Genomic DNA, 25102 nt, shown 5'->3' with positions numbered 1-25102 from the left:
AAATGGAGTCGATAAAAAAGTTGTGGAGGTATGTTTTAAGGTAGTTATTGAATATATTTCTTGGACACTAGATTCGATAGGGTCAAAACACACCACTTTGTTCTATTAAATCATTTTAGGCATGGCACAAAACTTTTATTTCCTTTTTATCTATTTACTTTGATGAGTAAGGGCATTGAGGGTTTTAAGAAGAAACCTAGTGTAAATCTAGCCTTGCATGAGGGTTTTCTCCTGTTGGTCTATGAATATCTTAAGACTCAAACAAGGGGGATAACTTTAGGCCACTCTAGGCATGATTCAAAGGCCATTGGGAGCTTGAACTATTCTAATTATAAGGAAGTTCAAAGTCTTAGCTTAGAAGATGAGGATAACACCTCCTTGAAAGGCAAGAAGTCTAAAGGAGAAAATTCCTCCTCCTTCCAGTATTGTTCCTAGTAGAAAAAGCCCTTAGGATTTAACCCCCAATCTAGTGAAATAGGAAGAAGAGGAGTATAGTGAAGAGGAAGAGGAAATGGAGTCAAAGGAAGAGAAGAAGGGGGAAGACAGTGAGAAGATGGGGGAAGATACTTATATTATGTTAAGAAACCCCAAAAAGAGAAAGGTCGAGGAGGAGTTGCAGCTAAAAGAGAGAAAAGACCCGACCCTTGAGGCTTTAGGACCCTTCCCTTCTATCTCTCCATCTCAGGAGATTAAGGAAACTATGGTGGAAGATAGTGGTGAGATAATTATGAAAGATAGAAGGAGTTTGTGGAGAAACTTCAACACCCAAACAGTGAAGGTGGGGATTGTTATGGAGAAAATGAACCTACAAGTCATGGAAGACATAGAAGGAAAAACCCATTTTGATGAACTCATAGATCCTACTCTGGTTGCAATTTCAGATAATGCAAGAGAAACAGGGCTCAATCTACTCAATAATGCCAAAAATAGCATGATAGATAATTTTCACTTTATCAAGTGGTTGTTCCATGAGATTGAGGTGCTCAAGGAGAAAAGGAGCTTGGAGGAAGGCCATAGGACGAGCAACAATAGGGTCATCTTATCGACTAGGAGGATCATCTCTCAAAGGTTGAGAAAAGGGTGCAAAACATGGAGATATCAAACCAAACCCTGGCTAATCAAGTGATTGCTACTCTAAAATTTTTGAATGAGAACATCAATAGTCTGGGTGAATCACTAAAAAATGCAAGAATTGGGGGGGGATAAGGAAGGAAAAGCCAGCTCAAACCTCAAGAAGACTAAGGGAGAAATTAAAGATACTAGGGGCTAGGTGGAATGAACTAATAAACTGAACTAGGAACATGTGGGCATGGAGATCCAGAGCACCAATGAGGAAGCAAAAAATCTGCAGGATCTAGATAATGAGAAATAATTACTAGTGGTCTTATTTTTTTCTTTGTACTATCTTTAGTTTAGTGCTTATGGCTTTTTTCTATTGGTCGTAGGCCTATCTTTTGCTTCTTGCTTTTGTCTCCTAGCTACGAGCCTATCTTTTGTTATGACTTTTTATAGGCAGTTGCATAGGGTCTGGACTTTATTTAATATTATTATTTGAGATATTATGTAAAAACTCTCAGGTTTCAGGATCCCTATAAAACCTATTCTTCTTAATCAAAAACTATGTTCCTAGTTCAAAAAATGTTAAGTCTACATTTGAAGCCAAACTCTCACTCAAGGAAAAGAGCAAGAAATCAAAGGCCAATCAATCGAGAAGCAAAGAAGAAATAGAAGAAAGTTGTGATCTTGAAATGTTGAAGCCCTACTTGCAAAGAAATACTCTGAAGGTAGAGGAAAGTACAAAGGCGATATTCCTCTAATCTGCTTTTCTTGTGAAGAAGTTGGTCATATTGTTGCTAGGTGTCTAAATAGAGAAAAAAAAGGATGAGAAGAAAAGTAATAAGTACAAAGGAAAGAAAGAATTCAAAAATTACAAGAACTACAAGGACAAAAGTAAGAAATCTTGTTTTATAGCTAAAGATTCTAATAACAGTGAAGATGAATGGTATATGTTGTTTTAAAAGATGAATCTAATGATGAAGGAGATAAGATGACACTTATCTCTCATGCTAACAAAAATGATACATGGATTATTGATAGTGATTATTCACATCATATGACTAGAGATAAAACAAAATTTGAACACATGGAAAATTATGATGGAGGTAGTGTAAGATTTGGAAATAATGAACCTTGTTGCATAAAAGGAAAAGGTTGTATCTCATTATCCAATAAACTTTTATGTGATAATGTTTATTGTGTTGAAGGACTAAAGCATAATCCACTAAGTGTGGTATAGTTGAATAACATTAGATTCAAGGTAGATTCATGGATGGAAAGAGCAAATAAAAGGTAACCTATTTTATCTTGATCTCAATGGAAGTTCTTTTTTTATTGCTCAAGTAGAAGAAAGCTACTTATGACACAAAAGATTATGTCATGTAAACTTTGATAATCTGGGTAAGATAAGTAAACATGAAAGAGTAATATTTATTCCTATTTTGAAGAAACTCGATATGGGTCTATGCAAAAATTGCCAAATTGGTAAGATGGGAAAGACTAGTTTCAAAGCCAAAAACTATCAGACTAGTTTCAAAAGAAAAAACTATCATTTAAAGAATTCATAGAGCTTGTGCATAAAGACTTATGTGGACCTATTGGAATATAGATTTATAGTGGAGAAAAGTTTTTCATTCTTTTTGTTGATGATTATTCTAGAATAATGATTGTAATGTATCTAAAAGAAAAATTTGAAGCTTTTCAAAAATTCAAGTGGTACTTGGCAAGAGTAGAGAAAGAAATTAGAAAGAAGTTAAAACACTTAAGATCAGATAGAGGTGGTGAATTCATCTCCAATGAATTCAATTAATTTTGCATTGAAGAAGGAATTAAAATACAAGTATCAATCCCTAGTACACTAGAGCAGAATGGTATAGCTGAAAGGAGAAATAGCTCCATCATGGATTGTGCATGAATATTGATGATAGAAAAGAATATTAAAATTAAATACTAGAAGGAACCTATCAGTATTGTAGTTCATACCTTGAACAGAGTACAAATGAAGAAAGACTCAAATCAAACTCCTTATGAACTATTGTATGGAAACAAACCTAATGTAAGTTACTTGAAACTATTTGGTAGAAAATGTTATATCTTGAAAGAATCTAGAAAAAGAAAATTTGATGTCAAAGGTGATGAAGGCATATTTCTAGGATATTCCTAGAGAAGTAAAGCATACAAATAATTGAATTTTTCTACTCATAAAATCATAGAAAGTGCACATGTGAGAATTGATGAGTTTGCAGAAAAGAGTAAAGAAGAAAGCAACAAAGAGCCAAAGGATTACAGAAGATTTTTTTACTATGAACCTACTACCGTACCAAATCTATCTAAAAGAAAGGAAGCTTCACCTCCTAAGTCCCCAAAATCTCCAATAGTTATCAAGTTGTAGACAATGCAACCTGAGTCATAGTCTGAAGGACCTGAGTCACAGTCAGAGGCTACTAAGCTACTTTAAGAGAAAACTAAGTTTGATGGACCCAAGTCACGAATAGTGGGACCTGTGCTTTACATTAAAGTTCATAATGAAATTAGTAAATCCAAATAACTTATGTTAGCAAGATATGTCAGAAGACACTATGTAATTGATCAGATCATTGGAGACAAATCAGATGGAACAATGACAAGAAGCAAATTAAAAGGTACATGTTTACTTGTTGAATTTGAACCTAGAAATATTAAAGATGCATTAGATAATGACAGTTGGGTTGAAGCAATGAATGAAGAAATAGAACAAATAGAGAAGAAAAAAAACCTAGACTTTTGTTCTTAGACCCAAGGATAAAAATGTAATTGGCACAAAGTGGGTGTTTAGAAACAAGCTAAATGAAGATGGAAAAGTATCTAGAAATAATGCAAGGTTGGTATGTAAAGGTTATTCTAAAAAAGAAGGTATTGATTATGGAAAAATGTTTGCCCTTGTTGCAAGATTAGAAGGTGTTAGAACTTTACTTGAATATGCAGCTCATAGAGGATTTAAAGTTTATCAAATGGATGTTAAATATGCATTGTTGAATGAAATTCTTGATGAGGAAGTCTACATTGAATAGCCAAGAGATTATGTAGATCCTACCAAAAGAGACATGGTTTGAAAATTACACAAGGCATTATATGGTCTCAAGCAAGCTCCCAGAGCTTGGCATGAAAGACTTCATAATTACTTGGTACAGATTGGCTTTCAAAGAACAAATGATAATACTAGTCTATATATCAAAGAAAGACTAAACAAGAAGATTGTGTTGGCAAAAATATTTGTTGATGACACATTATTCACAGGAAATGATGACTTGTGCAAGAAATTTTTAGAAGAAACGGGTAAGGAATGTGACATGTTTATGTTTGGAGAAATAAAATCCTTTGTTGGATTATAGATTTAGCAGAAGAAAGATGTTATCTACATTACTCAATCTAAATATATCAAGGGGATACTAAATAAATTTGGAATGAAAGACTCAAGACTAGTTGGAACTCCTATGTCTACTGGACATAAGCTTTCCAAAATGATGATTGCAAAGAGGTAGATAAGACCACATATGGATCAATGATTGGAAAATTGCAGTATGTAATACATACAAGCCTTGATATTGCATTAGCAGACGGTATGGTGGCAAGATTCTCAGTAAATCCAAAAGAAAATCACATGATAGCAATCAAGAGAATCATGAGATATCTAAAAGGTACTAAAGAATATGGTTTATGGTACAAAATAGGAGGCAACTTGGACTTAACTGTAATTACAAATGTTGATTGGGCAAGATGTCTTAATCGTAGAAAAATCACTAGTGGTGGAGCATTATTTATTGGTAAAAGACTAGTGTCTTGGACAAGAAAGAAACAAAATTGTATCTCTCAGTCCACAATAGAGGCAGAATATGTAGTAGTAGTAGTTAATTGTTCTAACATTGTTTGGTTCAAACAACTAATGACAAGTATAAAGATAGAGATCAAGGATCCAGTAGTCATATACTATGATAACACTAGTGTAATCAATATATCAAAGAATCTAGTGATGCATACCAAAACAAAGCACATTTCTATAACATATCACTTCTTAAGAGAATTGGTGCAATATAAAGAAGTCAGATTGGAATGTGTGAATACAAAAGAAAAAATTGTAGACATATTCACCAAGCCATTACCTAAGGATGCATTTATGTATCTAAGAGGTAAAATATGGGTCATTCCCCTATCTGAAGCTCACTTAATAAAGCTTAGTGATGCATCAACTAGAGCATGTTGAAGATCAATCAGTTGGTGTAGTATTGACAAGGGCATATATGAATTAGTGCTTAAGGTACATTGATATTATCAGAGTTATTATCTTTAGCATGTGTTGTCAAAGATGGAGAAGTTTACTATCATATCTCATAGAAATTTTAGTTATATAGAAGGAGAAGTTTGTTTTCATAGTGAAGAGATGTCAAAGAAGGAGAATGAACTTGGCAGAAAAAGATCTAGTAGACAGAAGTTTTCTAATAGAGGGAGAAACTGAAGGTAGAAAGAGTTAATGCTAATAGAGGAAGTTCTCATGATGAGAATCAAAATGAAACTAAGAATATGTTCCTTATTTTATTCTTGCTCCAAAAATTGTATTATGCTATGACATGTTGTGTTGCCATCAATGCCAAAGAGGGAGATTGTTGGATACAATTGATTAATTGTGTATTGCCTTTGATGTTACACAAATTTCATATCATTATTAGTTAATTTATGCCAAGATCACTTAGGCATTGAAGCAAATTTTCTATGGCTACCGAACAATCCAAAGTTTTACTAGTTCAGAAGGCACTATCTATCGAGCTCACATGAGCATCAAAGGAAAGTCTATAGAAGATGAGTGCTAACCAAGCTCACTCGAATAATAAAGAAAATCTTGGATGGAACCATTGTTAACTGAACTCGCTCAGTTAGCAAAGGAACTGTGCAAGTATGTAGTTTTGATCAAGTTTCACTTCATTAACACAAGAAAATCATTTCTGAGTTAGTGTCTACCGAGCAGGGTCAGCTAATGAAGGATTTTCTTATTTTGGCATATTTAGTTCAATTGATTTATCTATTGGTTCTAGCCAACTGAGAAAATGAACATTAATTATTCTAAGTTGTATTTGAGTTGACTTGACTATATGAAAGATATAAATAAAAGGTCAAGTTGAGAATTTAAATAGATGGAAGTGTGAGAAGTGTATGTGTGATTTAATGATGCTAAGAGGAAGCGAATCAGAAGGATAAGTAGAATATCCTTATGGAGTTGAAAAGATATATTCAGTCCGAAAGGATCAAGTATACAAGCTAGAATTCAAATCTGTAATCAGTAATTTAGTTGCATCCAAATCAGTTCATTTCATTGTTACTTTCTAACCATTATAGTAGTGATCTAAATCTCTTAATAGAGTTGGCTTAATAGCCATTTTTAAATCCTCTAACAAGGTGGCAGTTCTATTGAATTGTTTAAAGACCTTTGACAAGACCACTCCTAACAGGGTGATTAAATCCTCTAATAGTGTGTTTTGTAACCTTTAATAGGGTTGGCTCCTAACAAGGCTCACTTCAAAAGAGTGAAAATAGTAACTAGTTGCAATTGGTGGTTTTTCCCATATCAGGTTTCCACATTAAAATCTTGGTGTCCAATGTGCTCATGATATATCTTTTCTATACTTGCAACTAAGTTAAAGTAATGATAATCATAGATAACATCTTAAGATTTGCATGTTAAGTAATTACCAAGTTACAACATTTCTTTGTTTGTTGAACATCAATAGAATTAAGTTTTGACATAATTATTTTGTACTAACATCTAAGGGATCTAAGATTTATTTTTGTACTAACTAATTCTTCCCTCCCCTCTTAGTTACTTCTCTTATATTTCCAACACTCAATATAAAGATGTTGTCATTTCAATGTAAGAAATCTTCTTGTATTATTGATTTCATATGTATTTTAAATGGTCATGAATATGTCATAGGTTGTATTTAGTTTTGATATAGTTGGAAGTATATGATACTTTACAACATCTATAATAATTTTCATGGCTTTATTAGTATGCCTTTTGTATATGCTACTTTAGTATGTTAGAAACACTAAATTAAAACAATCAAAAAGCATTTGCATACTAATTTAACATAACTTCATGAGAGACAAAGTGAAGTCCTCAAATGAGAATATGAGCCATGGATAGGCTCTCTCAATGAGGATGATCACTTGATGTAGAGGTGTGTCTAATAGCTAAGATGGCTTGATTATGTATGTATGCTCAAATGCTCAAATGGGCTTCAATGGAGGATTTTTGATAGATTTTGGTGAATGGATTTGATGTAAAAAATGGCTTCTCAAAATGGCATTATGGCTTTACTTTCTAGATTGTGTTGAAATGGCTTGGGAGGGGATTCAATTTATAGGCCAAGGGCTTGAGGGATGGAGGGTTAAGATGCAAGGGGAGATAAAAGCTTATGGAGGGCTCAGATTGCATGAGAGGAGAGCACATGGATTGTGCTTCCTTACAACCAATCAAGGAGTGACACATGTTACAGGGTGAGTGGATGGAGGAAAGGGCAAGCATGAGTCAACAAAAGAGGCTCAAGGCCTTAAATGGCCCTCATAATGGCTTGTAAGAGCTTTTAAGGGCATGTAAGAGCATTGAAGGCTTTGTGGTTGGGATAAAGTTTTATGGTTGAGATATTTTGAGGGAGGAGACTTTGATTTGGCTTAGGAAAGTCTTAAGCTCACTTAGGGAATGTGACAAGGTTTAGGGGGGGGATTAGGCTTGGTTTAGGATTAGATTAAGGATGTTAGAGATGTGCAAGTGGATGGCATTCATGAGGGTGGGTGAGTTAGTGGCTAAGCTAGGTTAGTATGGGTGGATGGGGTGGATTTAGGCCAAATGGAGGATTAGGGATAAGTTAGGGGCTATTAGATTTGAGGGCTTTATTTATTAAAGTGATTTATTTAATAAATGAGGTTTTTAGAATTAGATAGGAGAATAGGATTAATTGATAAATAATAGGTTATTTGATTTATCAATTAGGACTATAGATGATTAATTGAATTAATTAGCTAGGGGATTGCAAAGGATTAATTAAATAGGAATCTAATTAATGATGCCTTTAGAGATAGCTAAATAGGATTACCAAAGTGGTGTAATCAAATTTAGGTGTCTACATTTTGCCCCTCTTTGACATAGTGTTGAGGCAACACTATTTCAAAGAAGTTCGAACGGAGATGACATGAGGAAGATGTTTTAGCAACAAGGTTGCCCCAGTCTCAGATAAGAAGAAGAGAGACTAGACTATGAGATGCCCCCTCAAGAAGGTGGCAAAGAGAGAAGACAAGGCTTGATGGCTTCTTGAAAAATATAAGAATCTCGTATGAGAAAGGAGACTCAGAGTGGCAAAGAGAAGGGGCTGAATTAGCTCAAACTCTCACTAAGGGAGAATGATAAAGGGAGGATCATATGCACAAAAGGAAACAAGCTTAAGAGTTTCCAAGAGTGGGGGGGGATGAAGGAGTGGAGCACTATAAAAGGAAACTAGGAGGAGGGGAGGGATAATGGAATTATAAAGCTGATGCAATAGGATTTCAAAGAGTCAGATTGGCAGAAGATGGGTTTCGGAGATCCCTAGGACTAAGATTGTGGATCTCGAAAGATGAGGCTTGGTGGATTGATTAGATTGATGGATCCCTAAGACTAGGATTGTGGATGCCTAAAGCTGAAAGTAAAGATTGATTCAAAGAGATACTGATGCATAAGCTAGGATAGGTTCTAGATATGGATGGGGGATAATGGAGATGAAGGGAATCCATTGAAGCTTTTTTTTTTAGCAGGGGGATACTTCAAAGAGAAGTACCACCATGTAGTTGAGCACTAGATTTGTTATAGGACTGTTGGTTAATTTCCAAAGTTACCAAGAACATCAAGGCCTTTTCACCAACTATCCAGAGGACTGATGGACTGACTCAAAATAAACATGCAAGGATTGCCCCAGCATCACACATGAATCCTAGAGGAAGTAGCGTGGAACTGACACTAGGTAACCTACAAGTAGAAAAGAAAAACAAACAAAAGACCTGATCAAGACCTTACACTCAGATTGCCCCATTCACAGTATACCATGATATGGAAGATCATGGCAACCTTGAGGAGGGAACAAAAAGATTGTTTGGAAAAGATACTTCAAGACCCAAAAGGGAAGATTCCAAATCAAAAGAAAGCAAAAATCCAAAAGAGAATCGTTTGCCAACAAGATGGGTGGGACGAGGTACTAATGGACCAAGATCAGACATGAGGAAAGCTATATCCTACAAGGATCTATCGGAGAGCACCTAAGTTGGTGGATCTGGATGAGTGATGCATCTGGCAAGCTGAACTAAGAAGGATGACACTTTGGTGATAGGAGATCTAGCTAAAAGATGCATTGGAATAGCTAACCAAAGGTTGTGCGATGTGCGCAAGATGCTGATCAAGGATGAACTAACATGAAAGCTGGATAGATACAATGGTACTAAGCTAAAGAGGATGTACAAGCTGACGGACCAAGATATGTTACAAATGTACAAGGTTGTTCATGTTTTGGTTTTTGTGAGATGAAAATGTTTGTGAAGGGTGAGATGTCTGTAATAGTTGATAGGTGGATAGGTAGATGGTTTGCAAAAAGGTTAAGTGAAAATGGGATTCTTTGTGTGCATGTGATAGGATACAAGCTAGGATACAAGATTTGGCATATAATACAAGCTAGAATATGGTACAAACTTTGGACAAGATTTGGATATACAAGCTATGATACAAGGGATGATACAAGATTTACAAGTTGGGGTACAAGATTTACAAGCTGAGGTAATAGATTTACAAGCTAGGCAGGATTTACAAGCTGTACAAGAGCTCGGGATGATAAGATAGTGGGATGGCTCAAGTTGGTGCAAGATGCAGAAGCTAATAAGGATGAGGTGATAGTTTTAGATATGGATTTGGCAGGATGCATCCAATGATGATGATAGATATGCGACCAAGGATGGGGACACTACTAAGGTTGGTGGTAGCTGAGCTGATAGATGGTGCTAGAGTGAATGGCAAATGAGAGGATGACATTGGATTTGCATGAGGATAGACTAGAGTGAGATACCAATGACAAGGGAGGATGGACAAGACAAGATCTCCAAGGAATACAGTACCCTCAATCAGAAGATGATATGTGGAAGGAGGTCTTAGGATGGATGTGATAGGATTGAAGGTAGGATGGAAAAGCTGAAGGCGCTAGGGAGATGGATGATAGCTGGGATGATGGGGTGAGGTTGCAGAAGATAAGTGGATAGTGATAGATAAAAGCTGGAGGATGAAAGATAGGTGGATAAATTGCAAGATGGAGCTGGATGGCAAGATGTGACCAAAAGCATGAGAATGATAGGCTAAGCTGGGGATGGCTGGATTACACATGACACTTATTTTCCAAGTTTTCATCATGGTACTTGTCCAAGGCGCTTCAATTGCCAAGTTTTCACCAGTGGATGCTTTATTTTTCTATATTTTTTTGATTTTTTGACTTTGGACTTAGCTGGAATGATTTTGGCTTTCTTCAGCTATTTTTGGCTTTTTCTTTTTTCTTTTTCTTTTTTTTGTTATTGGGATTTTTCACTGGATATTGGAATGTTCAATTTTGTTGCTAGCTATTGGTACATCAAATGTGTGAGTTATGCAATAGATCGGATTAGATGGGATTGATGGTAAGAGATGAAGGGATGAAAAGGCTGGAAAGGAGCATGAGATGGGGATGCTTGCAGGACCAACATTGGCACATGTTGGGATGGGTGTGAAAAGAGCATATGGGGAATAGATGGTAGATGTGGGCTTGATGGAGGATTTGTGGAAGCGTGCGTGGGGATATAGGCACCCAAGATGGAGTTAGGAGATAGGGGACACAAATCATTGGATGGGGGATTAGCAATGGTGGATGCCATTATGCATTGGGTTTCAAGTTTTTTCTTTGGGATCCACATGGTTTTGGATTTTCTTTTCATAGGCTTTTGCATTGTTTTGCATTCTTTGATTGGATTTTTCCTTTTTGGAGTACGTCTTTTAGAATAGACATATGATTGCCTAGGATGTGGATTTTTAGCTTTATGCATTTTGAAGTTGGCATTTACATTGATCTGGTAAGCTTTGGGAAGATGGTTAGGAGAAGCTTTGTGAGATGGAGAGGATATGGAAGAGCATGTAGTGGGATGATGATGGATGATGTGCCCTGATATGTGCCTTTGTTGATCTTGCATAGGAATGGAGGGAATAGGATTTTTATGATGGTTGATAGGAGGATGGAGGATGGTAGATTTTGGGACATAGGGACCCAAAATGGATTTAGCAAATGAAGGGGGGATATGGTAGGTTGTTTTGGGTTGCAAAGATGGTGGAGGGGGAATGACATAAGATTTCTTGAAAGAGTGATGGGAGGCTGGCATGGTGGGCCTAGAGATAGGCTTGGTTTGGGGATGGCATGTACCAACACTTTTAGATGGCTTTGGATACATATCCAAGACCATGAAATCCAGGATTCTTTTGTGCAATAATAGGCATTTTGATTCCTTGCTCTTGTGGTCCTAAACCTTGACCTTGATAATTCCATCGATTGAGCATTTGAATAAGCTGAGGAAACTTTTTGCTTGTAGAAAATGGTAGAAGTTCTTTATTAGATGTACTGCAACAAGGAGATACTATTCTTAATTCTTCTACTGAGAGGGGGCCACCATGGATGAATGTAAGTGAACCAAGAGGGTAGATTATATATGGTGGAATAGCTTGGATAGGTGGTAAGATGGAAGCATGGAGCAGAGGAGATGGTAGGATAGGATCTTGATTTAGCTGATGGGATGAAAAGATATCCTGCAGCAGAGGAGGTATGGCTTGAGGTTTTGGAGATGGAGGGCATGGTGACTACACTATGGATGGAAGACATGATATGATGATATATTTTTTTATGCTTTGGGGGATGTCAACATGCTTTTGGGAAGGATCCTGATAGGATTGGATTGGAGTGGATAGTGCAATAAGAGGTGAAGGGATGGATTCTTCAAAGGCAACAGATGGATAGATGGGAGACTCAGTAGTGGAGATGGGTGAGTAGAAGATTGATGCATAATGGTCATTACGAGAGATTTGGGAAATGCTTGGAGGTGATGTGGATAGGATTTGGAGGGATTTGACAGGTAGTGGGATTTTGATGCTTGCAGGAAGTGGAAGGATTTTAAGCAATTTGATGGATGGTATGGGGATGATAGCTATGGGAGATGGAGGTGATATTATAGATGGGGAAGCTTCATCACTGACTACTTCACATGGTTGGATTAGATGACATGGCTTATCGACTGTTGGAGGTGGCTTTTTTTGTATTTCCTCTAGGAGATTCCTGGGAGACTCATGTGTCAGAGGTGGAGGTGGTGGATTGACAGGAATAGCTGGTGTGATGGGGGTGGAAGATTGGAAGCTTGGTTAATTGGGTGATGGAGGAGAAGCTGGGATATGAGATGGCATGACTAGATAGTTTGGAGGAATGCTTAGATTTTGGGGGATGGTTGGCGAAAGGCATCTAAGGCTCTCAAGATACCCATCATAGTCAACAAGATTTTCATCATCATTGGAATAGGATGTAGCAGGAGAAAGGACAATGCGACTGAACTCATCATGATAGGGTAGGGATTTCATGTTTTGATGATGAGTTGGATGGGATGGGGTCTTGCATATGGATGAAAATGGAAGCTCATGGTTGGATTTGGATTAAGCACAGATTTTGGATTGGCTGATGAAAGATTTCCTAAGGAGAGTCAAAGCTGCATGACAAACCTAAGGAGGATTGGTTGGAGATTTTTAGCTTTCCTATGGATGGAAGACTTCAAGGGTATGTTGTCAAAAAGTGAGAGTTTTTCTTTCCTATATGCAGGATTGGTGGCTTTTAGTGTCAACTTGAGGATAGATAGATGATCCTATGGGCATGACACGAGATTAACCACTTGTGGATCCCAACCTTTATCTTAAGGTGATGAGGGATGACAAGTGACAAGGCTAGATTACCCTAGACAAAGCTCTGTCAAAGGGATAACCTTGGGGAGTTGAGGGATTTGCATATATTGATTGGATAGAAAACTTTGCCAGAGTAACCAAAATTCCTTAAAGGCTTGGGTGATTTTGGATTGGATTGCTAGCTGGCTGGGGGAATGATTTGGATGGACTTTGGATTTGGGATTGTTCTAAAGCAAAGAACTAGATAGATTCGATTGCGGCAGGGGAGCTTGGATGATTTTCTGATGAGGTAGTGACTACGCTAAGTATGCCTTGAGCTGGGAGATTTCTAGTTTTCTGGAATTTTGACCAAAGTTGGAAAACATTCATTCAAAAGCTATGAACAAACAAGTAGACAAAAGTTTGGAGCAAGCACATCAAACACACCAACATCCTAGGAAGCTTTCTACAAGGATGAAATTTGGTTTAGCTAGGGAGTCCTCGATATATGCAAGGTACATGAGGCCCAAATCCATAGATGAAACCAAAAATATGTCACACAGCTGAGAGGAGCGGTAACCCACTTCTCCTCTTTCACTTCTCAAGGGTATAAAGTTCCTTGAGGCTTAGCCTGAGTGACAGAATTTTGATCCCAAGAGAGGTGTCTTTGGATTCATCTCCTGATCTTTATAGTCTGCCAAAATGCTAGAGTTGAGGTCATCCCAAGGGGTGATGAAATCCCTGAGTAGGCCTCCTAAAACTTAAACAAAATTTTGGATCCTAAGCTTATGCACCCAAGATGGCCTCGAAAGACGACAAGGGGAGAGAAGACTTGGATGATCTTGGGCTAAAAGACAGAGTTCTTTTCCAACTGACACTTAAGTTTTCTGATCTAGACTTTATGAAAACACATGTGATTAAGATGCAAAGGTTCAATTCCAATTTGAAATGTGCCAACAAAAGAGAAGTGATCAAAGAATGAATACACAAAGGAGAGTCAAGGTCAACAAGAAAGTAAACTCGCACGCCCAGAGGCCCTCCACGTCAAGTATCGATTAATTTTCTTTAAGGCATTCAAGAGTTGGTGTTTGTTCGTTTTAAGGCCAAAAAAAAGGTGTGTAAAGCTCGATTTCAAGTGCATGCCCGAAGGCCCTACACATCAAGATTTGTTCAATTTTTATGCCCAAATGAAGTGTTAGCGAGACTAATGTGCATTCAAGATATTTTCTATCTTAGAAAAACCAATAAAAACTCAAGTGAGTGGAGTTTGATTTTTGTGGAGCATTTAACACCTTCTTAGGTAGACCCATCCCCATATATGGTGTTGATATTGCAACCAATGGTTAGAATGATGGGCGATTAAAGAGGGTGAGTCCAATAACAAACTCACTCAAAGTGTCTTTATTTGTTTTTATAACTTAGAAAGTTTCTAAAATGTGGATTCTTTTTATGCCCCAAAATATGATTATTTGATCTATGGCATTCAAGATTGGATTTTTTGTTTTAATCATGCATTCATAAAAATAAAATAAAAAACTTGATTTTAATCCATGGCACTCAAGAGTGATTTTAGCAACATGCATTCAAAGACAAGTGATTAAACATTCAATTTTTTTCCTTTGAGCATTCAAGATTGAGATTTTGCATGTTGTTTTAAGAACTTTGAAGTGCTTTGTTTTAACCTTAGATCATTCAAGATTGTTTTGGACTCAAAAGTGAAAATGACTCCTTGTACTTTGGTTTTCATTCAAGATTTTGTGTTCTAGTTTGCATGTTTTAAGCCTAAAAAAATGATATTCCTAAATTGTTTTGATGCATGAAAAACTTAGGAAACATTCAAGATTTTGCAACAAGACATTTGTTTAGAACCAATAACAAAACTTTTAGGAAAATTTTGGCAACCATTTAGGACTCTTAGTTTTCATGAGATTTTTAAATGAACTTTAAAATATTTGCAAATGAGGTTCATTTTATCTTTGATTGATGCTTTGAGTTTGATTTAGATTTTAGTGTGCACTTAGTGTTGATTTTGAACCTTTTGAAATGGAAACTTGAAGTTCTTTTTAAATTTCCAAAAATGAACTGTTCCTAACTTTGCATGAATGCATCTAAAACCTTGATGTTGCAAGGATGCAAATGATTGGATTGGTTTAGTTTCACTTCTTAAAAGATTTTTTTTTTTTGAAAATTTTTAATTTTTAATGGATTTAAGTATGATTTGGGGGTTCATTTTAAGCACTTAAAAAAAAGTGTGTATGATTTTGCTTCCTTAAAAAAAAAAGGCCAAGATCCCTCAAGAAGAAGAAGAAAAAGTAGATGGAATAGAAGAAGAATATAGACAAGAAGAGGAAGAAGAATTCCAAGTGCTCCGTCCACCTATAAGTTTGAAAAAATTGCAAACACTATGAGATAGACTATGAGTTCCTTTGTCTTCTTCATGCTCATGTGGACCTGCAAAACCAATTTATACAATCCTACCAATCACAAAAACAAGCAAAATTAGCAAATTACATACAAAACTTAACTAAAAAAGCTAATGAAGATGACCCATGCGGGGTCCCACCGGGTGTGCCAAAATGTATATGCTACTTTAGTATGTTAGAAACACTAAATTAAAACAATAAAAAAGCATTTGCATACTAATTTAACATAACTTCATGAGAGACAAAGTGAAGTCCTCAAATGAGAATATGAGCCATGGATAGGCTCTCTCAATGAGGATGATCACTTGGTGTAGAGGTGTGTCTAATAGCTAAGATGGCTTGATTATGTATGTATGCTCAAATGCTCAAATGGGCTTCAATGGAGGATTTTTGATAGATTTTGGTGAATGGATTTGATGTAAAAAATGGCTTCTCAAAATGGCATTATGGCTTTACTTTCTAGATTGTGTTGAAATGGCTTTGGAGGGGATTCAATTTATAGGCAAGGGCTTAAGCGATGGAGGGTTAAGATGCAAGGAGAGATAAAAGCTTATGGAGGGCTCAGATTGCATGAGAGGAGAGCACATGGATTTTTCTTCTTTACAACCAATCAAGGAGTGACACATGTCACAAGGTGAGTGGATGGAGGAAAGGGCAAGGATAAGTCAACAAAGGAGGCTCAAGGCCTTAAATGGCCCTCATAATGGCTTGTAAGAGCTTTTAAGGGCATGTAAGAGCATTCAAAGCTTTGTGGTTGGGATAAAGTTTTATGGTTGGGATATTTTGAGGGAGGAGACTTTGATTTGGCTTAGGAAAGTCTTAAGCTCACTTAGGGAATGTGACAAGGTTAGGGGGGGCAATTAGGCTTGGTTTAGGATTAGATTAAGGATGTTAGAGATGTGCAAGTGGATGGCATTCATGAGGGTGGGTGAGTTAGTGGCTAAGCTAGGTTAGTATGGGTGGATGGGGTGGATTTAGGCCAAATGGAGGATTAGGGATAAGTTAGGGGCTATTAGATTTGAGGGCTTTATTTATTAAAGTGATTTATTTAATAAATGAGGTTTTTGGAATTAGATAGGAGAATAGGATTAATTGATAAATAATAGGTTATTTGATTTATCAATTAGGACTATAGATGATTAATTGAATTAATCAGCTAGGGGATGGCAAAGGATTAATTAAATAGGAATCTAATTAATGATGCCTTTAGAGATAGCTAAATAGGATTACCAAAGTGGTGTAATCAAAATTAGGTGTCTACACCTTTTCCATATTATTTTATTAGGTCCATTTTCAAGCATAGACTTGTTTTCTTCCACATATGATTCTAATATGAGTTTTTGAAGAATTATCATTATTCGGATTCTCCATGATACAAATTTTGATGCACCTTCTATTTTAGCCTCTAGTCTGACACCATTCTTCATGGTTAAACCTTTTGAGTGGATTTTGTGAGAGTTTGAAGTTTAAAAAAACATTCCATACCTTCTTATACTCTATCAACGAGGATCTGATACCATTTTAAGGAATTAGAGATCTAAGATAGAGTGTAATTATAATTCAATTTGGATTTTTCTACTACAAGTAGAGTAGATTCAACTTGAGTGAGCATAGCTTTAATTTGTTCTAGAACTTTACTCTATTATCACTTGTGTAGACTAATATGATGAAAAGTAACTAGTGAATGTATTACTAGTTTTTTGAATGTATTGTTTCAACTAATTATGTTGATACATAATATAATTTCAGACTTAATTTATTCACTATATAGAACTATTTCTACTGTGGATAATAATATACCTTGGATTGATATTTTCTCTACAACAACAATGATCAATATAAGGAAGGAAATAGTCATGCTCACGTAGAGATATGCTCACATAAGGTAATATCCCTACGCGGACATGACTTCCCATTCAACTTAACAAAACACAAATGATATTAGTTAAGGGCCCAATCACATATTAAGGTTTCATTTGAAATATTTGCAAGATACCTGATGACTTTCTATAGAGTGCTCGATTACTGTAGGAATAATATTGAGTGAGTTCAAGATCAAAAAATAAAATGTGATAGAATTGTGATAATAGGCATTAGTAGATCATATTAATTAGTTTTCTTAGTTTCAAATATGAAATAACATTGAATGAAATTATATATATGTAATATGATTTACTAATTGCTTCAATCTAACTGAAGCTATCTTTAACCATTTGAGGGTACTAGTCTCTGCTATAGTTTTGATCCAAGTTGTATTTCTATGAAACCAAAATATCTATGTCAAATGTGTGGATGATTTCATGTCTTGGACATTTCATTTGATGCTTTAAGTTTCATAACCAGTTAACTATTTGAAAGGTGACATAGTTAGTTTAATTATTAATTACCAATTCAGCCCCCTCTCACTGATCTCCCGAGTTGAGACTGACATTAAATATCATACAGTTGTGCTCCTTTGATATATTTAATATGAATAATAAAGAATTAATAAGACAAATTAGAGATGACAAAGACTTTTTATAGATAATGGGCCAACTTTGTATATACTGAAAAATACATTTAGTCCATAGACCCACTCACTAAATTGAGTTCATAATTCAATCCCAAAATAAAGGGGCATAGTCACAATGCAAGAGTAGGTGTTGTGTTTATTCAACTTATTTTTTGCAAAGTGGGAACCACGATGGACCAAAAATGCCCATGTTAATCAATCTATTCATAGTGAGGCATATTTTATGCAATTCTACCCACAAGAATATTTGGCTTTAGGGATAACAATAAAATTCAAACATATAATTGAGAGTAACTAAATAGAGTTTTATTTTTTCTCTTCAATTATATTCCCAAGTTTCGTTGAATATTATCCTAATTTGGCTCCACAACAAATCATTTCATTATTTTCATCATATAGAACACATTTACATTTCCAATTCCTCCATTAGTTTTCTTTCCAAGTGAGATGAGAATTCTAAACTTTTGATATCGATCTATACAACTACTGCACCATTTGTATTCTCCCTTCTCAAATAATTGCATAAGAATCTCCACGATGTTGAACTATTACAAGGGTTGACAATTGTTGAAATTTGATTTGGATTGCTTGAATGAAGGTATTTTTTGTTAAATATTTGGCACCAAGGGCACTTGAAAAACATTACATTTTCCATAAAAGATTCGCCCCTATGAATGTTTCTTCATTCACCTACAACAAACTCCTCCATTCATCTTCTACCTACATGTTGGTTCTCAACTAATTAGTGGAATTTTCTTCTCATCTTTGGAATATTACCAAAGGTATTTATTAAAAATACTCTCAAGTATTTCTTCTATTTTATGAGTAGTAGCTAAGCATGACATAATGTAGATATGTGTAGTTGTGAGGACAACCTTTATTATTTTCAATCATAATAAGGGATAATCATTTAGTCTTGTAGGACGCTTCTCTCATTCTACATTTTTGTTAGCCCTAGTTTTGAGTCATCGTTGTAATTTTTCATATTCTCCATTAACTCTAAATTTTTTGTTAGCAAGTTCCCCATGCTTCCTTTTGTTCAAAAGTTGTCATGCCTTGTATTTGAAAGTTGAGTCTTGTGATGCCTCTTTGTGATTCTTTGTTTTGAACCTCTTTGAACCCCAATTTAAAATAGTTCAAAGTAGTTCAACCAAAGTTTTGAGACTAACTTTTATCTTGCAAGTGGGACCCACTAAAAAATTAGAAAAAAATTATGGAGGAGAGAGAAAATGACAAAAATTAGAAGAAAAATAATAAATAAATAAATAAAATTGGAGAACAGAGAGAAAAGGCATTTAATAGGTGGCATTATTAAATGTAACTTATGGCTTGAGGGTTTATTTAATGTAACTTGCTAGGCCAACTTGTGGCCTGGTTTGGTATAAGTAGAGGGCCTTGTCATTATTCATTCATTCATTTTGGAGGAGTGTGTGGAGAGTAGCTAAAGAGCAAGTTTTTCCTGAGTCTGTGGACAGAGCACTGAATGTGAGGGAGTTTACAATAGGATTGTGATTAATCACCCAAATTGGAGAAGAGCATGGAAGATGGAGTAGTTGAGTGAGAGAGGATTTTCAAAGTGTGTGGGTAGAGTGTCAAATGTGAGGTAGTTTACACTTGGATCTTTGATAAAGTTTGAGAAGAGCTAGTAGTTGTGGCTTGGAAAACAAGGAGATTGCTTGGTGGGCTTGTGAGCACAAGTTGAGATCTTCCTTGGAGGTTTCTACTAGAGTGTGGATCTATACTAGCTAGAGTTGGGATTGGATCTTGAGAGATCTTACAAAATTACTATTTTAATTGCTTATATATTTGGCTATAACCTGAAAGGCCTTACAGCCAGGCATGTTGGATGTAAATTATATGATTATATTATGAGAATTGACATTATTTTGGATCTAATTATCTATGTTAATATTTATTCTTTCATTGTGTGGTTATTTGTTGGGGGATAGGACATCTCCTTTGGGGATTCTCCTACCTTGTGCTACATCAAGTGGTATCAGAGTGAAGGTTATTCCTAAGCATGTAGACAGATTGTTGAAGTTGAGGTAATTTGCATCAGGACCTTGGGAGGACATGTAGATGGATCTATGGTTGTGAAGATAGAAGATTGATCTTGCTTAGGGAGATTGATCTATTAGTGATTTGTTGTAGAGGGTTTATGAAGATCTTGGAAGATGGCTCTAAGAGGATTGGACTTAGGGATGATTGCAAATCTTTGTGATATGGTGGAGAGTAGGATTAATGAGACAACAACTTAGGTCGATGCTATTGTGGATGTTGTTTTTTTCTAAAAGAGTTAAAAACCCAACGAAGGAAGTTGTATGCTACTGGAGTTGGAGTCTATCGATCCAAAAGAGAGTTGTCTAGTTGGTTAAGAGACTTGTCCAAGAGAGAAGATGTCATAAAAAGGTCGAGGTGGAAGAGGTTGGTTTTGTTGATTAGTTTGTGGAGTCTAATACAAAACCTGCAGAGCCACTAGAGGTTGTTGCTAAGGATATTCCTAACCTTGTTGATATTGGGATGGAGAATGATTTCCATGATTAGTTGATTGAGTTTGACATAGAGATTGCAGAGCACTTGGTTGTGGATGATCTCGTTGTTATTGGTGGTTACTTGTATGTTGTAGAGCATCGTGTTGTAAGAAATAAGACCACTAGTGTTGTGAGTTTGGAATGTTTTCGTGCAGATCTATATATTGCTACCAATATGGAGTTTGTTGCTATTGGTGTGGATTCACCAGTTACTGATGTGGATGAGGGTTTGTTGAGGAAGCATTATGTTCAATTTGTTCCTAGGACTGAGCATGTTGATTGGATGGTTGAGATTCTGGTGTTTAAAAGAGTGATGCAGATGTGGATAATTTGCATATTGGTTTTCTTGCCTTTATTGGAGTGGAAGATGGTTGCATATATTTCTTTTGGCATCAAAGTGTGGGACACACTTTTCTATCTACCTAGGGAGTTTAATGCAAGAGCATCTTGCATTAGAAAATAAAAGGGGAAATATTTTTATTTTTCAAAAAAAAAATTGGAGGAGAGAGAAAATGATGAAAATTAGAAGAAAAATAACAAATAAATAAATAAAATCGGAGAAGAGAGTCAAAAGGCATTTAATAGGTGGCATTATTAAATGTAACTTGTAGCTTAAGGGTTTATTTAATGTAACTTGTTTGGCCAACTTATGGCTTGGTTTGGTATAATTAGAGGGCCTTGTCTTATCATTATTCATTCATTCATTTTGGAGGAGTGAGTGTGGAGAGTAGTTGAAGAGAAAGTTTTTTCTAAGTCTGTGGACAAAGCATTGAATGTGAGGTAGTTTACAACAAGATTGTGATTAATCCTCCATCTTGGAGAAGAGCATGGAAGATGGAGTAGCTAAGTGAAAGAATATTTTCAAAGTGTGTGGGCAAAGTGTTGAATGTGAGGTAGTCTACACTTGGATCTTGGACAAAGTTTGAGAAGAGCTAGTAGCTACGGCTTGGAAAACAAGGAGATTTCTTGGTGGGCTTGCAAGCACAAATTGAGATCTTCCTTGGAGGTTTCCACTAGAGTGTGGATCTGTACTAGCTAGAGTTGGGATTGGATCTTGAGGGATCCTACATAATTACTATTGCAATTTCTTATATATTTGGCCATAACCCAGAAGGCCTTATAGTCGAGCATGTTGGATGTAAATCTTATGATTATATTATGAGAATTGACATTATTTTGGATCTAATTGTTTGTGTTATTATTTATTCTTTCATTGTGTGGTTATTTGTTGGGGGCTAGGACATCTCCTTTGGGGATTCTCCTACCTTGCGCTACATCAAAGAGTAGCAGAGATGTTTGTTTGAACCATTTTGAACCTCTTTGAACCTTGGTTCAAAGTAGTTTGAAGTAGTTCTACTACTAAGGCCTTTTGAGCACAAGTATTAATGATTTTTGAAAAGGCGACGATTCTTGATATTTTAGATAAGATGTAATAGTAATGATTAAAGTTTCCTTTATAATTCATCATTACTTGATGTGAATGGTGAGTTATCATCACAAGTGACAAAAAGATAGATCTTTCACTTTGGAGCTAAATCGGATGTTAGAAATTTGCAATTATTGCAAAGACATTCCCTTACGATGGTCTTTTAATAAAGAAGTCATGTCACAGTTTTAAGCATGTATGTTAAGCTGCAATGATCTCATCATAAATATCTCATTATGAGGTGGTACTTTTACCACTATGTTCTCTTTCCTTTAAAAGTACTAAGTTTTCCACTTAGTTGTTTTATTCTATGCTAAAGTGAATTGAAAGTGGAGTAGCAGTGAAAGAAGGGAAGTTTTATGGTTTTTATTCAATGGGTTATAGGTGAGAATGTAGGATATCTCTTGTCCCTTCTTATGTGTTGTTGCTTTGAGAAATAAGAGCAGTGTTGGCGTGTTTCTTTCCTTTTGCTTAAAATGACGTATGTTCTACATTTTTTTGGAAATGTTTCTAGTCTTGAATGTAAAAGGACTGTAATTTTAGACACCAACCTAATGGGAGTCAGGGTTGAGAAGCTACAAGAGAATTTTCTTGATTAGGCTAATGAGGTTAAAGCTTGTTTAGAGGTTTTGATGAGTGTAATGACCCCAACAGGTTATAGCTTCTTCAACACCAAAAATATTTATACTTTAGTTGTTTGACATTTCGTCAAACACTTTCCAAGCAAGCTCTGATACCACTATAATAACCCCAATAGGTCATAACTTCTTCAAACACCAAACAATCTTTATACTTTAGTGGTTTGACATTTTGTCAAACACTTTGCAAGCAAGCTCTGATACCACTGTAATAACCCTCCTCAAATCTGCCCTCAAAAATGCTGATGAAAGCTCAATGAATTTCATCAAACAATTCACATGCAAGGGACATATGACTGATATAGTATTTCAGCTAGCTTCAAATGACTTTTTCTTCAATTTACATCAATGAGAATCGTGTGCTAGAAGACTGCAATGGACTACACAATGACCTAACATGAGTGTGCTACTAATTTTAATAATATTCAGTGCATATATATAATCTAAGCATGAGAAATGAACACCTACAGCCAACTGACATTTTTACAAACAGTTGGTATGCAAACTAACTAGCTGATAAATAATGATATTAAATTGCTTAAATGACACCAGCAACTATTATCTTCTTAATTTGCAATGAAATTTCTAATACAATGCTCATGAAATATGGCCAAGACTTTTGGCATTTACATGGATTACAAAATGATAATGCTGGTATAATGCACACTTATAGCTGAAACTTATAACATGCTAAAAAAACAATACTAATAAAGGAACCTGGTTGTAGATGGCTATAATAATTTTCTTCAATGCTGCCCCTTTTGCTTTTCTTTTCCGATTTGCTTTTCGAATTGCTTTTTCGGCCTGCTTATTGCTTTTTCGTACCTGCTTTTTCAGCCTACTTTTTTGGTTTCGCTTTTTTGGACTGCTTTTTCATACCCACTTTTTCAGCCTGCTTTTTCGGTTTCACTTTTTCAGATTGCTACTATGTTGAATCTCAAGACCATATCTTTCAATGGCGTCAAATTTCCAACTTGAAGGAATTTCATCCTCCAAACTATTGAGACATAATCTCCAGAAAATTCTCCAATTTCTTTGATATTTCCAAGCCTCCTTAAAAGAAGCTCTTCCATTTCTTTTATAGTGTTCTCACAAGAGCTCCATCCTTCGTTTTCTCAATGTGGGATAAAACGTAACTCCCTTTATGTAACTTATGTCTCCAATGTGTTATAAAATAAAGGGGACTCTTTTAATTTAAATATTTCCCACAAACTATAGTTTATGCATTAATCAAGTTAAATATTTAAATTTAACTTTATAAAATAGCTTTATCAATGCAAAACAAATCTTATCAATGATAAACAAGTCTTCTTGCTGATTTTAAACAATTACCATTGACATACCGCTACCACTAGATGTCCACCCATGCCCAAGATGACTTACTATAAATAGTAAGTATGCCCAAAGTTGCCTCAAAACCCCTCAGAAAGACTTGCAACTAAAACTATCTAGGCCAAATGGCCTCTAAGCCCCTTTAATGTCCTGGTTAGCCTATGGGACCATGGGGAAATAGGCTAACGACAACATCATGCTATAAATGCTAAAAAGGGGACATTACAGTCCACCCTTCCCAAAATTGCTTGTCCCCAAGCAATGGCCGAACAACCCAATCAATCACCTGGATCCCAAATGTAGTCATGAACTATACTATTGTCAATCAACATAGCCTCCTACAACAACCTCTAAAAATTAACCAAGAGGAATCCATAATCAAATTGGCGAATACAACTCACACAAACTCCAAAGTCAAGAACCCATGAGAAACAAGCTCTCGAAATATCAAAACCCAAGTAGAGTAGATAACCCAAACTGCCAACATAGTAAATACCATCAATGCATCCCACTGGTCTATATGGAATGTACAATCCAACTCTACAACAATGGTGACCACTCCCACATGGAACTGCACCAAATACAAAGAATCCATACACTATACATCTACTGCAGTTAACACAACTCTATAGATTACGGGCCACTATCTCATAACCATAACTCCCATGCACCGCTGATGGTGACAAGACATCACAAGATAAATAGCAAGAAATGGAACCCAAACCAAATCTGCCTACCAACAACTTCTCAACACAAGGATCAAATGCTAACTGATGTACATACCCTACAGTATAATGCTGATAAAAAGAACCAACCCTAGTCAACAGCTCACCATGAACAAGTGATACAACCCACTATGACTGATCACCAGCTAAGTCAGGAGATGTCATAGCCAAAGGAGTAGAATCAATAACAAAAACTGTCGAAGCATCACTCCCAAACTCCTGCTCTAAGTCATGTATTATCAAGCTATCAACTACAGAACCTATTACCATGTCATGTCCATCACAACTCTCATCCTGTGGCATCAAACCATCCCATAACTGATGACAAGCACTAGGAATCAAAGTATATCTCTGTATCATCATCTCATCAACATAATCATCAAAGTTAAATTGATGAGCATACCTCAAAGTGTAATGCTGATAGAATGCGCCAATCTTAGTCAGTGGCTCAGACTGCAACCCAGATGAAACTAACTGCAATT

The sequence above is a fragment of the Cupressus sempervirens genome, chromosome 11 (genome assembly GCF_028749045.1).
Source record: "Cupressus sempervirens isolate cs-2001-9-10 chromosome 11, ASM2874904v1, whole genome shotgun sequence".
Taxonomy (NCBI): Eukaryota; Viridiplantae; Streptophyta; class Pinopsida; order Cupressales; family Cupressaceae; genus Cupressus; species Cupressus sempervirens.
This window is presented reverse-complemented; position numbering follows the sequence as displayed.